Below are 19050 nucleotides of genomic sequence, written 5' to 3'. Positions count from 1 at the left end.
TGTTTAAAAGTCGTTGTTTTATTAGTTAGGCCCTGAACTTATTGAGTGACGTTTTACTTCATTCTTCTGATCATCCTTTGTGGTATATTTGAAATTTGACCTGTTTAGTCTCCACGGCTTTGAAGATTGCAGTTTTTTTTTGCCACCAGATTAATATCCTTATTTATTGGAGAATAAGGCGTATTGTGAAAGAGCATCAAATTGTCAGAGAATTGGAATCATTGCATTACTCTTGAAGGAGACTATATTGATGGAAAAAATTGAATTTTGCATAAAAGTTGTTTTTTATTAGTTTGATCCGGAGTTTATTGAATTGATCGATAATTATGTTTTACAATAATTACAAAGTCAATGGATATTGCAAACTTTACACCATTGTAATAGACATCTTCTCCCTCTCTTATATTCTCTCTTCTATATTCTCTTCCTCCTATCTCACTCTTAATCATTTACAAAATCAGAATACATTGTGATGACATAACGAGATAAGCCTTCTTCAGTGGTGGTGAAACAATAATTACTTTGAAGCCCGCAAAAAAAAAAAAAAGAATGAATTCACAAATTATGAAGCCTCATCTCAATTGATTAAAAAAATATAATAATAATAATAATAATATTAAAAATAACGAAATGGATTCCCTTTTGCTAAAGTGGTATTTAAAACAGACGTATCCGTGACAAGATCAACCTTTATTTCTATCAGTATATCTATTTTCTATCATGAACAGTTTTAAAACCACTATTGAAAAGCCTTTCCATCATGACCATTCAAATCTTCATCTAAAGCAAGTACTTTCATCTCATCATTCTTACTAGTTACTTTCGCATAATTTTCTGTTCTCTTTCTTTACTAACAGAAAGTCACTAAATAACGTCCTGTTAATCTTCTCTATGTTATTAACAAAGTTTTTTAGAGGTTGGTCAATAGCAGGCTTGTTCATTTTCTGGAAAGTCTGAGCTTCTTTAATGATGTTCGGTATCTTTTGTAGTTTTCGTTTAACAGCTGATCTATTAACTGTTATAACTGAACAGATTTGTCGATTTATGGATAATTAAAACGAGAATAGGATCATTGCGCTTGATATTTCAAAGGCGTTTAACAGTGCGGCATCCTGGTCTTCTATATAAACTTTGCCGTTATAGTATTTGTGGTAAAATTCTTGGCATTATTAGGTCTTTTCTGTCTGCTCAAAGCTTGCAAATAACTCTTGATGAAGTATCTTCATTTTCTTTTCCTATCAATGCCGGTGTTCCTCAGGGCTCTATTCTTGGTCCAACACTGTTTCTTCTCTATATAAATGCCCTTCCAAGATGACACCACCCTCTATTCTGGTATTGCTTCTCGCCCATTTTTCTCGAATCAATTAAAATATGCAGTTGATCTAGCAGTTAATTTGGGTTCAGTTATAGATTGGTGTAAGAAATGGCTTCGTTTAATCATGCTAAGACTCAACTATTGTCCTTCAATCACAGGCGTGTCCCTTTTCTTCCTGATATTCTTATGGATGGCTCTGCGTGGTCTGGTCGTAAAATATGCTTAAATATAATAGTTTAATTTATTCCATATTTATTATTATAGAACCAATACTCTATTGATTTTTATATTGTATCCAATATATTATAGTGATTTGCCATCAGCAAGAATCGAAACCAACACATAGAACTCTCCAACCTTATTCGTTACCATCTGAGCCATTAGCAGCTGGATACCAAACTTCTAAAAATAAACCGATATTAACGTATAAATGTGTATTTGTGCATGTGTAGAGAAACACTTTAAGTCAACTTACGCCTGCTAAGTTTCAATTTTATCAACTTTGACCCCTTATCAGCTATTTTTATCGACAAAATATCGAATTTGTTCCGTAGGTTCGAATCCCTATATATCAAGTTCAAGTCTGAAGATTAAAAATTTACAGAGTAATTGGGTAGAAACTGTTCCTCACACAAACAGACTGACAAGGTAACTTATGGTTGTAGGAAATTAGTCATACAAAAGGTATGAACTCTTCTGGACTGCATAAATTAACTGAGAGTTACGACTCTTGGTGTTGTCAGTGTACTTTCATAGTCTGCCATCTTGGTGGTACTTATTACGACGGTTGATCTTTATATATGCTGTTTTTTGTTTCAATATAGTTTACCTTAACATAGACAGCGATACAGTGTTTTCACAAAATACGATTTGGAACACTATTAAAACGTTTAAGTACATCCCTGACTCACCAGATGTTCAACGCATTTGTTAGATGGTATGAAGATCATTTCAACGTCGATTGCATAGATTAGCCTGATGCAAAAAAGATCCGTCTGCTTTTACAAAAGCTTGAAACTACGTAATATAGTAGATTTGTAGACCACATTCTACCTACAAATCTGCAGTTCATGGAAACTGTTTAGTTACTCTCAGAACTTTTCAGTTTAATTACATCTTCTTTCATAAGTTACGCAGCAGTAGTTACCAAGCACTATGACGATTTCAAACCAGCAGAACTATCGGCAAATTATTTCAAATGTCTCATTTTTGTACAAGGGCTGAAATTAGATGGAGAGTATTAGCAAAACTAAAAAACGGACCTAATCTCACAGAAACTTTCAGAGAATTGCCAAAGAGTTTTAAACACGAGAAGTGATTAAAAAAAAACATTGAAAAGTTGGGCATAGCGAAAGCTATAAACATTTCTATCTTCACTATGCCCAACATAGCCCAGACAATAATAAATACGGATAATGAAAAAAAAAAAAAGATAAATTAAATATACATAATCAATCTGCACCAAACAACCCAAAATTTAACTGATAATCCTCCCAAAATTGCACACTTAATAATGCATGCACACTGATGTAATTTATACCTGCACCAAACTCCCTCTAACTTAACCTAAAGCGACCCATACAGTACAGATACACATTTAACAATTACTCAATTGAGACCAAAGATCTAAACCAAAACAGCACCGACACCCTCCTAGAGTCTTTTACCGTAACCCTACTAACGAACCTCTCAAATCCCTGCTCCTCTCCTATTCCAACAATGCAGATATCAACCCAGACCTCTTCTACTACTAACCTTCTTTTGCTAAAAACACGTTATTATCCACACTAATAAAAATAAAAAAAACATCTCAATATTAGTAACACCAATTCTAAATGGCCCATACTTAAAATATCCAAGTCTTATCACCTAGAATCTCAGTTTTGCCATCCATGCAACACTGAGACCACGGCTATGATCACAGTACATAAAAGGATCAATGTTATTGTTGTGAGATTGAAACTTATCTGCATCATGGACTTTTCCAATACTATATTATGATGTGAGATAACACTCTTAAGGGACAGTTTCATAATACCGTAAAATCAGAAGGATTACTAGTATTGCACAACGCATATGACTACCCATATTGGACACTCACCCTTTATCCTTTCCTTGTAACCTTTTGTTAATATATCTTTCTTACACCTAATCAGTGTTACGTGTTTTACTTCAATTTCCCTAACCTTGGGTCCGCATTAGTGACGACAGAAGTATTTGAGAAATGCACTCATGCCGAAACCGCAATGGCTGACCAGTCCCACATCAATAGCGCAGAAAATTCGAGAATTTGTATTGAGAATTTCGTCCTCATCACATCAGTAGCGACAGAGGACCTGTTTAATCATACAACAGTATTGAAGAGAAATTAAGCTGGCATTACTATATTAACGAAATAAATATGATATAATATATAAATAATATGCTGGTACCAAAATCAGATACGAACCAGCTATTCGACATCTATGGAATATTTAAGATTATTTAAAGTTTGTTCAAACAATATAACAACCAAGGTATCGAGAACGATTGCTTAAACAAAACAAAAAAACAGTTTATTCACATAATCCAAAACTGACAAACTTAAGAGCTGAGGTTGAATTTCAACAAACTTTCTGCATAAAATTATTATCCATTTGCGAGGGGGGGGTTCATAAAAAAGGTAAATTCTCACACAAAAGAAAAAATTCTCAAGCATTTTTGTTTCTGTCTGAAGGATTATTTTTATTTTATCTAAAAAAGTTGTCTACAATTACAAAAATCACTCAATGAAGAACAGAAAAAAAACCGCTTACTTGCAAACACTTATGCAAAAGAAAAAGTTGTCTACAATTATAAAAAATCCCCCAGCGAAGAACAGAAAAAAAATCCTGCTTAGTTGCAAACACTGGGGGGGGGGAATGCAGGGCCTCACTAAGAAATAATTTTCCTTTTTTTCTATGAGATTGATTAATGAGTACATTTTGTCGCAAAATAGAAAATACAGCGTCCAATTTAGTAAACCTCAGAAAGGAACTCAAACAATTATTTCTCCAGATTTTTTTCTGACAGCCTGGGGAAATGTTCTAAATTAAAAGTTAAGCTCAAGGTGAAGGACAGTATAAAACCTGTACCCAAGAAGAAACGGAATGTCTCTTTCACTGCTCTAGAACAGATCAACAAATGATTAGATAGACTTGAACAAAAACAGATTTCTACCGTCCAGGTAAAAAAAGAAGTTCAATCGAATATGCACAAATTTTTCCACGGGATTAAACGATGCTTTGCAGGATCACCATTGTCCTCTCTCAAAACCTAAATAAATTTTCAACAAACTAAATGATGGAAAATCTTCTCCAAATTTGACCTTTCAGAGAGAGAGAGAGAGAGAGAGAGAGAGAGAGAGAGAGAGAGAGAGAGAGAGAGAGAGAGAAATAGATAAAGAAAATTTCAAATTGTTCTGCATAAACACCCATAGAGGGTTGTCCAAATACAACCGACTAACTTTTGAGGTCAAAGTTGCGCCTATAATTTTCTAGCAGGTCATGGATACCATGCTGGGCAACTTTGACTATGCAATAACCTATTTGGATGATATACTGGTGACCAGTAAAATTACAACAGAGCATCAGTACCATATAATAAATGTATTTGAGGAGTTACAAGAATACAGGTGTAAGGTAAAGGAGAGAAAGTGTGACTTGTTTTTACCAGAGATCAAATACTTAGGTCACTAATTTCTGATGGCTAAGTTACATCCCATACCCGGAAAATTTGGTTTGGTGCCCGAATACTTTGGCAGGTTTTGGACTGTCTCCACATCTTCTATTTCTTGTATCCAAAGATTGTAATTACCTTAAATACTTAGTGGACACCTATCTTTCTACCACAGCGGTAATGCAACCACTGTATCCTTTTTCTCATAAAGAACTCAAAGTTTAGGATCAACAGATAAAATTCCGTTAACGTCAAGTATCTTACTTGACTGTCAAACGATTTCGCTTGTCATTAATTATACCGATTTCTGTGTTTTATTAGATTTATAAGAATCTAAGTAACAAAATACCGAAAAATAAAAACGGTTTTAAAACTTACAAATTAAAACAATTATTTATAAGTAACGTCAGCTTAGCTGACGTTACTTTTTAGGATTTTTTTATTTTTATATTCTTAAACTTCAATAGTTCGCAAAAAATAAAATCTTGAGATATTTAGTATTTTTAATCAAGAGTTGGACCTAACTCGAGTATTTACAAGAATGTAAATGTGTTCATTTCTAAATGTTTAATTCTAACGTCGTACTTAAAACCTAGTAAGCTATTTGCTTCGTTAACTGAGCGTGGAAGTATGTCCCATATAATATCATATAACTGAGCCATAATACTAGAAATGTCTTTAACATTAAAGACAAAACGGGAGAAAAGTCAAAAGTGAAGCAGAAAAGAGAAAACAAAAAACAAATAAAAAAAAATAAGAATAAACAATATTACTTACAGCTTGGTGCAATTTTTTTTCTAAGTTTTGTCATTCTCAGCTTAGTTCGTTCTTAAGTCCTTACTTTGTGGCCATATTCTTTCGTGGTAACATTTTTTTTCTTTTTTTCATTTTAAAAACTTATTTTTTGTAAAAAAAAAAAGCCTTGTCTGAACAGTGGCAAAATCATCTTCTGTGTTAGAAATTCTGCAAATGCATCAGGTCGCCTGATTGGCTAATTCATTATGTATATTGTTTTATAACGAACATTCCTATTGGTTAATTTTTACGCCCACACTCTAGAGAGTTTGGCAGGCCTTTGAACCTGTTTCACTTCCAGTTCCAGTCAGAGTCGGCATGGGTAAGGAACTCATATAACTTCTCTTCAATTGAGAGTCTTGAGACTCTCATATTTTGTCCCACGAGGGACTAATACCACAACCTACGAAAGGGCGAATATTAACTGTTTCAGTCTCGAAAGACGCCTAAGTTAAGGCAATTACTCACTCGTCTTGTTGACGATATTTTTTCATCTAAAAACTTCCTCCCTGTCTGTTCCGGAGATACGACTATTGCGAACAAGATATTTTTCAATATAAAAACGTATAATTCAAAATTAGAAAAAAAATAGTTAAATTAAATTAATTGACTACACAAACAAATATAATAAATTTAACATTTGAAAACCTGAAAATATTATGAAATGATTAAATCATTTTTATTTACTTGTTTGTTGTAAAAGTCGGAATTTTCCCTCATATATCCTGTGGTGGCGATAATATAGGGATAATTAAGAAACAGGGTTCTGTGAAGGAAATAAAGAAATGAATATGTACTGTATGTACTGTAGGTTTTAATAAGAAAAGGAAAGTGTATTAACGTATTTACAGAGAAACAATGTGTTGTGTTTATCGTATTCAGTCCAGGGAGAGTCTCTCTTCTCGTATACCCAGTGACCGGTGACACGGTCTCTTATTTAAAATGTTCCAATAATGATTACATAACTCACCATGACATCTTCCTTAAGTTAATTTCTCCTTGGAGAATTTGGCTTAATACTGTTTGTTTTTAGGTTTGGGGCTCAACCGGTTAACTTTTCTTTTGACTCTTGTACTTTTTCTCCTCAACACTCTTTGAGGGGATGCAGTTGATGGTGAAACTGGTGCTCGCGGACTTGGAGTTCGAGATACCACTCTCTGAATAGGTTGTGCTATGGCCAGAGGAATATTAAAAGAGTCATATAATATCTCCAAAGGCAGTTCATTATCTTCTGTCTGTTTGTAATCAGCAGTGTGTCGAGGTTGTGGGAATTGAAACTCCCAGGCTAACTCGATTGTCGCCCTTTAACTATGATAACTGGAGAGCGACACAGCTACGTGACTTCCTGTTTCTGTTGGAATTTTTTGTACCAATAATGGTGCATCCCCCTTGTTTACATTTATTATTGTTTATCTGGTTCTTATATATGATTTTTTGTATTTTGTATCCATTATGATTTTTAGTTTCGTATATTTTCGGTTTGTACGAAACTCCCTTTAATTTGGAGAAAAGGGAAATGCTAGCTCTGTGGTGACGTCACGAGCCCAGCGCGTATTTCGTCCTCTTTTGAAATTCTGCTGACGTGGAGAGTGAACGTGTTCATTGCCCGGCGCTGAAAATGAAATTTTGAAGTGCCTCCTTCAAAGAAGTAAACCCGGCAAGAAATGAATACCCGGCCGTGACGAGACAGACTTCTGAAAACTATTTACGTGACTACGGTTCTGCACGTATTTTAGAAGGAGTGGAATTTTAAGAAAATACCTTTTTACGTGACAAGGAATTTTGGAATTTCCTGTTCGGACAAGCGACGAGGTCTTGCTCCTGTAATACATGTGTGTCTCTACAGTTTGCACGCGAACATGGAGGGGAAGGAAGTTCTAAAAGGACTTTAAACAAAACAAAAAAGTAAAAGGCACGTGCCTGACTGGCTTTCAATTGTGAGTACGCTCCTAAAATTAATTTCATATGCGAGTGTAATTAGGAGGTACTACTATTTTGTACATTATTGTTGTATTTGTTTATGGATACACACAACTTCTTTATAAGAACCAGTGTTGTTATTTTTTTCTTTACATGTTACTTTTTCATAATATGTTACGTTGGCGTTTCGTAAGTTAAATGCCCGCAAAGGGAAAAATTTGCAACTTATTGCAAATAAAGTTTCTTCATCGTTTCAAAGCAAGACATTTATATTTTATTTTTTACCCCCTCCCCCTCTTTTGTTTCATGCTTTTTTTTAGCTTAGTTACTTTAGCGTCGAATTTATCTGGAAGCATGATAAATTCCGACATTTCTTTCTTTTCTTTTTCTCTTTTCCGCTGAACCCTCGACCAGTTAACATGTAATGAAGAGCCGCTCCAGTAGCATTGGCTCCATTACTAACCCGCCAGCCTCTCATCAACCGCAAGTAACGTTACTCTTTCTCAACGAACTCTTATTCTCGATGAACTCTTACTCTTTCTATCTATATCCTTAATATTTCTCATGTAAATTTATGTAAATAAATCTGCATTCTTTCGCTGATATGTACCGGTGTGTTTTCGTCATCATTATGCGACCTTTTGCTTTTCAATTCTTCTACCATTCAATTCATACAACCAATAACGGTGATAGGATCGTCTATAACACAAGCAGACGATCCTGCGCCTCAACAAAGTGGTAGTCAGGTAAGCTAGTTGGTGGTCGATGCCACTGGAGCGGTCTCTGTTGCATCTGTTATCGTCTTCTTAGTGTACGGGGAAACTTGAAGACTAAATTGCCGGACGGAATAAAAAATATTATTTACCAAAATAATTTCTATTAGTAGCCTGAGATTTTATTGCTTTATATCAGGGGTCTCAAACTCAATTTAGCTGAGGGCCGCTGGAGGCTGAGGCTGGGTGAGGCTGGGCCGCATCAGGTTTTCCACAAGAAAAAACTAAAAAAAATTCTTATCTTCTCAAATGTCTTTATTCTTATTTTTTAACACAAAATAAGATGAAAAATCAATAAACAAATGAATAAGAAAATAAATAAGAAATGAATAAAATCAATCAATCAATCATTCAATCAATCATTAATGAATAAATAAATAAAATAAAAATTAGGATTGAAACGTCTGTATTAACAGTTCTTTAACCTTCTTCGTAACATGAATTGTCCTGAACATGAGTGGAACATTTGAGAACATGTACTTATCTTCTGAACGTGGCTTCTCTTGCCTACATCTTGCTGCTAGAGACCTGGCAGCGCTTCCTCTCGCAGAGCTGAGCCACATTTGGCTTGAGGGAGGAGGCAGTTTAGACCCTTAGTATGGCTTGAAGATGATCATCAGTAAGTCTGGACCTGTACTTGGACTTATTGAAGTGCAAGGTGGAAAAGAACTTTCCGCACAAGTATGTGCTTCCAAAAAGGCACATGGTCCGCTTGAACATTCGGGAAAGCTCAGGAAGGCTGGAGGTCAATTTTCTCAAAAATTGTCTAAGCATGTCTACTTTCCTATTCATCTCCCTGAACTTCGCTTTCAGTTCAGAGTTGCACTGCAGGTCAATGAGCTCCATTTGAAGCACAGGTGGAGCATCTTGCACATCAAAGGAGAAGGGGTCCGCAAACATTTGAAATGTGGCTTTGTGCGTCTTGAAGTCTGCAAATCTGTGATCAAATTCCTCCTGAAGCTTCAAAATGGCATCAACATACTTCTGGCCATTGAATGGTGTGCCTGCATCAACAAGTGCCTTGCATGTTGGGAAATGGCACATGTTTTTCTGAGAGAGCTGGGCTTTCCATAACATAAGCTTTGTGAAGAATGCTCTAATGTTGTAATATGCAGCACTGACAAGTTTCCTCTGGCCTTGTAACTTCCTGTTCAGTGCATTAAGTTCATGTGTGATATCAACAAGAAAAGCCAAGTCCATGGGCCATTTGGGATCACTTAGCACAGGAACAGCCACCCCTTTCGCTTCTTCCCTCAGCTCGAAAAATCTCCTCCATACTTTTCCCCTGCTGAGCCAACGTACCTCGGTGAAGTAAAGCACATCCCCATATTCTGACTCCATTTCCTCTAAAAAAGCACGGAACCTTCGGTGCTTTAAGCCCTTGGATCTGATTTGGTTGATGCATTTAACAACCACAGACATCACATTGTCAAACTTGAGGCATTTGCTGCAAAGGACCTGCTGATGGATAATGCAGTACAGAGCAATGGCCTCCTCCACACCCTCCTCTTCCAGTTTTTTTTAACAAGTGCCACCAGTCCATTTTTCCTCCCGGTCATTGATGGGGCTCCATCTGTAGTAATTCCAACAAACCTCTTCCATGGCAAACCGGCATTCTCAATGGCATCACACAGCTCGTGAAATATCTCCTGAGCAGTGGTCTGGTCGTGCATTGGAAGTACTGTGAGCAACTCTTCCATCACTTCAAAATTGGCATACACACCACGGACATAGATTGCGAGCTGGGCAGTATCGGTGATGTCTGTGGTCTCATCAAGAGCGCTGAGTATGCACTGAAACATTTGACTTTCTCACATAGTTGATCATAAATGTCACTTGACAGGTCAGAAATGCGCTCTGCCACAGTGTTGGCAAAAAGGCTTATGTTGCTAAAGTGACCTTTCTTTTCTGGACAGACAATACTTGCAGCCTGTAGTATGCACTTTTTGACAAATTCACCTTCTGTGAATGGCTTTCCCGCCTTAGCAATCATCTCACTAACCACGTAGCTTGCTTCGATTGCTGCATTATTCTCTTTGGTAGCTTTCTTGAAGAAATCTTGTTGCCTCAGTAGACATGCTTTAAGATTGGCAACCCCGTTGGCTCTCTCATGTTCCTGGTATTTTGCATACTCCTCAGCATGTCGAGTTGTGTAATGACGTTTCAAATTATATTCCTTGTGCACCGCAACTTTCTCAGTGCAAATAAGACAAGTCGGAGTGCCCCTGTGCTCAATAAAGAAATATTGCATTTCCCACTTTTCATGAAATTGTCTGTGCTCATCACCAACCTTTCTCTTCACTGCAGGCTTTGAAAAAGACATGTTTGGGGCTGTAATATATATGATCCCACTTGATGTCGCTGTCGCACTGAAGTTTCAATCAAGTGTTTAGCCGACGCACAAAAAACGTTTTTTTTTTTGTGTGTGTATGTAAGATATTCAAGTATTTTTTTTTTTAACTGAAGAAAGGTGGAAAAAATGTGGTTCATTTTACTCACGTCTACGGTTCTCTTTGAAAGCGTTTGCGACGTAAATTTGACAGTTACTTGTAATTTTCCAGGAAAACTCCAAAATGTGTTTCTTTTCCTTTCTTCAAGCCTGGTTAAAATTGGTTGTTGGTTCGTTGAGGTTGTAAGTTCGTTAAGTCGGATCGGGGTCAGAGAAAGAGAGAGAGAGGGGGGAGGGAGAGAGTTAGTAGTAAATAGCAGGAGAGAGGAAGTTCAACTTGAAAAGAATTATATTTGTATGTTGAAATTGTCTATATGTCAATCAAATGTATATATAGTGTATAAATTTGAAGAAAGGTGGTGCAAAAAGTCCGCAAAGCATTTGTCATTTTTCTAAAAATGAACTTGAGAAAGAAAGATTATATTTATCTATTTCAACATATAAAAAAAAAATTAAAACGTATATACCCTAATTTTAATCTTAGCGACATCAATTACTTTATGATAGCAAAAAACTATTCTGGGCAAAAACTGGACGGACAGTCGGTAGACAACTAACTTCAAAGGGATAAACCCCTATTGCCACCACTGAGCCCATCCCTTCCTTGTTTTATTTCAGATTGGGGAAGTTACAACTTTTGAAACTTAAAACAAAATCAAAACAAAACTCAAAAACAAAATAAATTTAGTTTTAACATAACTAGAAATGGATTCTTATTTTTCATTCTTTTTGTTTTTTAGAAATTTAAAATATATTCTAAAAAACGAATTAAATATTGGCAAAAGCCATCTTTTATGCTAATACGAATATGAACAAGAATAAGTGACCATTTTATATTGAAATAAAAGTTCAATTATTTTTGTTTCAGTTTAATTGGAATTTACATATTACACTTGGTCTATTAGTGACGGTCGGTACAACAAAACACGTGGTTTATTTGATCACATTTTATTTTCGCACCATTCAATATTTTTAATTTATAAAATAAGACTAAACTAGTTTCATTCAATAATTACAAGAAACCCTCTCTACCACCCATAGCAATGGCCAACGACTCTTTATCTGAGAGTCCATCTTTCAAACTCCTTGGCCTAACGTTCACAGGAAACATGAGTTGGAACAATTACATTGAAGGCATTGCCAGGGCCGCTGCAAGAAAGGTAGGCTCTCTCTACCGTGCTAGAAAACTACTAACACCCGAAAGTATCCTGTACCTCTATAAGGCCACCATTCGCCCATGTATGGAGTATTGCTGCCACATCTGGGCTGGTGCATCGGCTACTAGTCTCTCGCTCCTTGACAAGGTTCAAAAGAGAGTCGCAAACCTGATAGGCCCTGAACTAGCAGTATCAGAATTTTTGTAGGAATTTTTGACACCCCTAACACGAAACTGCGAATACAATATAAAAATCTCGTAATTTCTCTGTTAAAAGTGGGTTATTTATTTTCTTTATGGATTATACTTCCAAAATAAACTATTACAGTTGTTTTAAAAGTAATAAAAATATTTTTATTTTTTTTTTAAACAGTAATGAATTTTCCGAACTCAATATTTTAAAATTTTTAAACTCAATATTTTTAAATTTTAAAATTTTAAAAATCTATCAAAATTTTTCTATTGATTCTATTTTTACGATATTTTCAGGGTCAATGTGAAATTTTATGTTCTTTCCAATAAACCGAATATAATATTTTAGACAAACGTTTTTTTTTTTTTATTCACGGTTCCCCCCCCCCCCAGTGTCTATTACAAAGAAAATACTTAATTTAGTCTCGGATAAGTACATAATTATTTACTCACAAATTGAAGAGAAAAGGTCAATACATAATATATTCAAATTTAAAAAAAAACGGACATCGTGTTCTTGTAGAATTTTACCTGTAAAGTTTGAAGTTTAAAACCTTTTTTTAAACCACGTTATTTGTTTTTTCTTTTTTCTTTTTTTTTTTTTTAATGGAACCTTGGTCCTTGCTCCTTTAATTGAAAAAAAAATTAGGGCTTGAATTACATTTTTCGAGGAGTTATAAGCTTGGAAAGACAGGGGGTCGAATAATTCACGCCTCCAATTTTGTAAATGTCTAAAAATAATTAATTTCGACTCGGATAAGTACATAATTATTTACTCACAAATTGAAGAGAAAAGGTCAATACATAATATATTCAAATTTAAAAAAAAACGGACATCGTGTTCTCGTCGAATTTTACCTGTAAAGTCCGAAGTTTAAAACCTTTTTAAAAAAAAAACACGTTTTTTTTTTTTTTTTTTTTTTTTTTTAATGAAATCTTGGTCCTTGCTCCTTTAATTGAAAAAAAAAATTAGGGCTTGAATTGCATTTTTCGAGGAGTTATAAGCTTGGAAAGATGGGGTGGAATTATTCGCTATTTTCACAAAAAATTCTGATACTGCTAGCCCTGAACTGGCATCTAAGCTTCAGCCTCTGTCCCATCGACGAAATGTTGCATCCCTCTGCCTTTTCTACAAGTATTTTAGTGGTGAGTGCTCTGACGAACTGCAATCACTTGTGCCCCCACGACGCGAGCACCCTCGACAAACCCGACAGGCTACTTGATCCCACCCCCACACTGCAGAGGTCCCTAGATGTAAAAGATCTTTTTACTCCAATAGTTTCTTCCCCAGAACCGCAAGACTCTGGAATTCCATTCCAGGTCCCTGCTTCCCCAACAGTACTGACATGCAGAAGTTCAAGTGTAACGTGAACCGACACCTTGCTCCCCAAATCCCTACATAGTACCCCAGTAGTTGTTGCCCCTGAGAGTACACCAAAGTGGCAATTTGCCTTGTTTGGGGTGAAAATGTAATAAAAAAAAAAAAAAAAAAAAAAAAAAAATTAGACATATAGCTAAGGTATGAGTCGGAATTGTACTTGGAAATTGTTAATCGTTAATCGGAATCGTTAATCAATATTTTCCTGGAATCGTTATCGGAATCGGAAAAAGTTAGGAATCGTCCCATCACTATTAATGACATTATGCTGCAACCTTAGACTGGGATTATGTTGTCCTGCTGGACAAAACAAAATCAAAACTTTTTTTGGAAGTGTTGTGAACGCCGCGATCTGGGACGAATGTCCGCGTGTGCCTAAACGAGGCAGTCAGCCATTCATGCAGACAGCCAGGCACGGAAGAAAATGCTCCATGGCAACGCTGCTGTAACTTTCTGCTTGCGTCAAGCCCGGTCGACGTCCCAACCTCGAGAGCCATATACTCCAACGTGATTGGTAGGTTCGTTGAGCTCTGCACAAAACACTGTAAAGTGCCATTCATATCAAACTCGCGGGCCGCACTAACATTAAACTTTCAAAATAAGGCGGGGGCCACAAACTATCGACCCGCGGGCCGCAATTGGCCCGCGGGCCGCAAGTTTGAGACCCCTGCTTTATATTGTCATCCATTCAGAAAATTTTTATTCGGAATGTTTTTAATAGACACATAAACTGAAATCAAAGAAGATATGAGCCAACACGTGCTGTCGTGTATGGATGTGAAAAAATTTAAATCTACTAATCCTGTTAATGCTCAATTCATCTGAATAAATACAGACATATAAACCGAAATCAACGATGAAATGAACCAATACATGTTGTCGCATATAGATACGAAAGGTTTGAATTCATAAATTTTATTATTGTCTAATTCATCTGAGGCTAAGACTTCGAAATTTTTAAAAGTTTTTTTTTTTTTTTTTGTAAGCACACGTTTTAATAACTCCTTGTAAAATTTGGCAATGCTGGTCGGGGGATGGGGGAGGGGGAGACCGGCAAAAACACATCGGACAAAAGGCAAAAGGACACCGGATAAAACGAACAATCTAATCAAAGCAAAATCCCAAACGAATAAAAAAAAAAGTATGAAAATTAAGAATCTATGGAATAAATGTCGATTGAAGATAGATTTTAAGACCATTTTTGAAGAGAATATAGTTTTAAATAGGATTCAAATGTCTTTCACAGAAATAGACACATTTTTAAATATTTACTCTTGTTTGAAATATTTACTGTTTTAAATATTTACTCTTCTTTGAAAGAAAATAAGTCGATTTTTCTAAGGTAGGCGCGCGTTCCAAAGAAACTTTTCTTTTATTATCTTTTACAATATTAATAAAAAAAGTAATAAATTAAAATTTATTACCATACTTAATTCATCATAATACATTTGGATTTATTCATAAATATATCAGCGATTATAAAATTTTGTTAATAGTTTAAAAAAAAATCATTTACTCCGTGATTGTTCAAAACTTGACAGGAACTCGGCAGTATTTAAACTATCGAATAGAAAGTTACGTAAATAGTATTTGAGGTGTAGCGCTTAGTTCTTATATAAAATTACATCCCCCGATAGGACGATCATAAAATCTGTTTTTCTTATTTTTATTCCGTAGTTACTTAATCTATATATCTATAAAAGTGAAAATGTCTGTGTGTATATGTGTGCGCGTGTGTGTATGTGTACACTTCCCTGTCAATTTTCGGTCTAGACATTCGAGATTTGAAATTTATACATAATGGGTATTCAGACATGCAGAAAGCATTTTAATCAGTTTTTGGGCAAAATTTTGCCTACCAAAAGATCAAAGTTGTCAGAATTAACCTTAGCAAATTCTACCAAACTCCTTCGCCAATCTTGGGTCTACAGACTTAAAATTGTAGATGTGGATAACTTGGACATGTGTCAAACATTTTATTTTGATTTGAAACTAAAACAATAAATGTTAAGGGGTAAAAATTGGGATCAAAGTTAAAAACATTTTGATCTCTGCAGTCTCTACGAAATTACTCAGACAATTTTTGGGCTAACATATGAAATTTTACATAAAAAGGTATTCACGCAAATACAAACGGCAGGTGTTAAAAGTAATAGTAAATTAATAGCAAATTATTTTGTGTTTAAGAATAATAGAGAATTATTAGTAAATAAGTTTGGAGTTAAGAACAATAGTAAATTAGTAGCAAATAATTTTGGGTTTGAGATTAATAGCGAATTGATAGTAAATAAGTTTGGAGTTGAGATTATTAGTAAATTAATCTATCTATATATCTATAAAAGTGAAAGTGTCTGTGTGTGTGTGTGTCTTTCTCTCTGTCTGTGTACATTTCCCTACGCAATAACTCTGTCAATTTTCAGTCTACAGACTCGAAATTTGATATACAGGGTACTGAGATTTGGGAAAATATTGGTAATCGTTGTCATCCAGAGATTTGGCAATAAGGGGTAAAAGTTAAACGATTTGACCTATGAGGACTCTACCAAACTCCTCCGCCAATTTTGAGTATAAACAATTGAAATTTTAGATGTAGGGCACTTGGGCATGGATCTAACTTAATAACTTGATTCGAGCCCAAAACAATAAATGTTAAGGGGTCATTATAAGGTTCAAAGTTTAAAAATGACCTCTGCGATCTCTACCAAATTACTAAGCCAATTTTTGGTCTAAACATTTGAAATTTTACATAAAGGGTATTCAGAGATAGGGCAAGCTTTTTAATTGGTCTGTATCAAAAATTTGAGCTACCAATATATAAATGTATGTATCTTTGCATATCTGCCTAAAACTTTTGACAAAGGCGACGGATTTTCACAAGATCAGTATGGTTTTAAAGCTTCACCCTTCAGACGACAAATACCGAAAAATTGGCTAAAAACATTAATTTCTTCACCCTCAACTGGATACTTTTCTACAGGGAGGGGTCACCGATATTTTCGAGTTATCCTCTCTTTTCGATTGTCTAGTCTTAATTTAAACCTACGTCACTTCCGGTTTGGCGGTGGTCGTAACAGCAAAGACGTCACGTTTTTTCCTGTTCTTTTCCTCCTTTGCGGTATGGGTTCGAGCCTGCCTTCCTACTACCACTTTTTTTTTGCTCAACACACACCTCCAAACACCTGGGCAAAGCCGGGCACCCATGCTAGTAGAAAACAATTTTAGGTTTGAGATTAATAGTGAATTAATCTATCTATTTATCTATCTATCTATCTATCTATCTATCTATATATATATATATATATATATATATATATATATATATATATATATATATATATATATATATATAAATGTAACTCTTGGTTCGTTCGTAATTAATAGTCTTAATAACTAAATAAATGATTGCTTCGACATTTTGGTATAATATGTTTACTGTACCCATGCGTGTTTTTATATATCTCTTTTTAATTATAACATTATACTTAATTTTTCTATAATAAATAGGTGGTTTTCTTTGTATCGATAGGCCATTTTTTTTTTATTTATGGACAATTATTTATCACGGCTTACCGTCACGTTACCAGTGTTTCCATTTTAGCGGTTTTCTCGCTAGATCTGGAGATTTTGTTTGCAATCCAGAGGGGAATTCTAGAAAATCTGGAGATATTTCGCACCCACACGCCCGCAATTTTAGATAAAAAAAAAAAGAAAAGCGCTTGAAAATACTTTCAAACATAAAATAAACTTATTCGTGTAAGTAAAAAAAGTAGCATTTATTGCCTTTGGTAACAATTATTTATTGAGTATTTGTTTTGTTTTTCACCTTTTTTTCGGCTAACCATTCTAAAATCTCGCTATAAAATCGATTTTTCCAAGTACATTTTAGTGGGGGGCATTCCAACCTCCGTAGTTTAGTTTAAAATACGATCTGAGCAACCCCCTTAGTCAAAAATTCTAAAAAGCAAGAAACAACAGCAAAAAAAAACTTATACCAAACACTGTAGAATTTAATTATCTACCAACCTAAATACTTTTAACATGCTAAAACAAAGTTTTTTTTTTATTTTTTTATTTTTCTAATTTCCAACTATGTTGTTCAAAGTGGATTTTACACACTGAATAAAAAAAATAATAAACAAATGTCCGCTTATCGCTTAAGGAGTAAGGAGGCCTGATTTCTCACAAGTTGTAAACAAATGACTAGGTGTATCAGAATTTTTGTATGAATTTTTGGCACCCCCTAACACGAAACTGCGAATAAAATATAAAAAAAATTTCTCTTTTAAAAGTGGGTTGTTTATTTTATTTATGGATTATATTTCCAAAATAAACTATTAAAGTTGTATAAAAAGTAATAGAAATATTATTTTTTATTATTTAAAAAAAAAACAGTAATGAAATTAATTGAATTTTACGAGCTCAGTATTTTCAATTTTTAAACTTTAGAAATCTATCAAAATTTTTCTATTGATTTAATCTTTATGATATTTTCAGGGTCAATGTGAAATTTTATGCTTTTTCCAATAGACTGAATATAATATTTTAGACAAACGTTATTTTTAATTCAAGCCCCCCCATTTTGAAATGTCTATTAAAAAGTAAATAATTAATTTACTCACCAAACTGTTATATATCACAAATTGAAGATAAAAGATCAATAAATAATATATTTAAATTTAAAACCAAAAAAGTAGTGTTTTTTAGAAATTTACCTGTAAAGTCCGAAGTTTAAAACCCTTTTTTTAAACCACATTGTTTGTTTTTTATTTATTTATTTTTTAATGAAACCTTGGCCCTTGCTCCTTTAATTGAAAAAAATTAGAGCTTGAATTACATTTTTCGAGGAGTTATAAGCTTGGAAAACGGGGTGGAATTATTCAATATTTTTCACGAAATTTCTGACACACTTAACAAATGACTTATCTACCACTAACCCTAAGTTCAAGTTGCACTCCCAAATTTAGAGTTAGTGATAGTCATGGATTTTTTATACAATTTTCCAAGAGTGAAGTCCCCAATGATTAAACGACATGCAACCAGTTAATTGTTGGAAAGACAACTTTTAATAAAAGAAATGAAATAAAAATAACTTAAACACAGTTTCAGCACGCATAAAAGATACTTGAATTTTACTACATTTGGTATTAGGTATTTTTGTTATTATTTACAAGTTCTCGAATACTAATTATTTTACACAAATGATTGTGTTGTTCCTACTTACTTGCCTCCCCAAGAGCCGTCATTCATGATTTTACTAATTTTTACTAATTTTTAGACGTTTATTTTATTTAATTGTCAGCATGAACCAACTTTTTAAGATGCAGCATATGCTAACACTCCAGCGAAGTTTACTGTATTTATTTTTAGCAAACATTA

At 34.4% G+C, this 19050-nt stretch overlaps 1 protein-coding gene across 1 annotated transcript in view; it reads right to left on the bottom strand.

Annotated features, from left to right (window-relative positions):
- Window positions 1-19050, bottom strand: part of LOC145291075 (uncharacterized) — a 115125-nt gene that overhangs the window by 1265 nt on the left and 94810 nt on the right. The window lies entirely within an intron of this gene.

The sequence above is a fragment of the Euprymna scolopes genome, chromosome 12 (genome assembly GCF_053919585.1).
Source record: "Euprymna scolopes isolate OS-2025 chromosome 12, ASM5391958v1, whole genome shotgun sequence".
NCBI classification, from domain to species: Eukaryota; Metazoa; Mollusca; class Cephalopoda; order Sepiida; family Sepiolidae; genus Euprymna; species Euprymna scolopes.
Note: the sequence above shows the minus strand (reverse complement) of the source record. Positions and strands in the feature narration are given on the sequence as shown.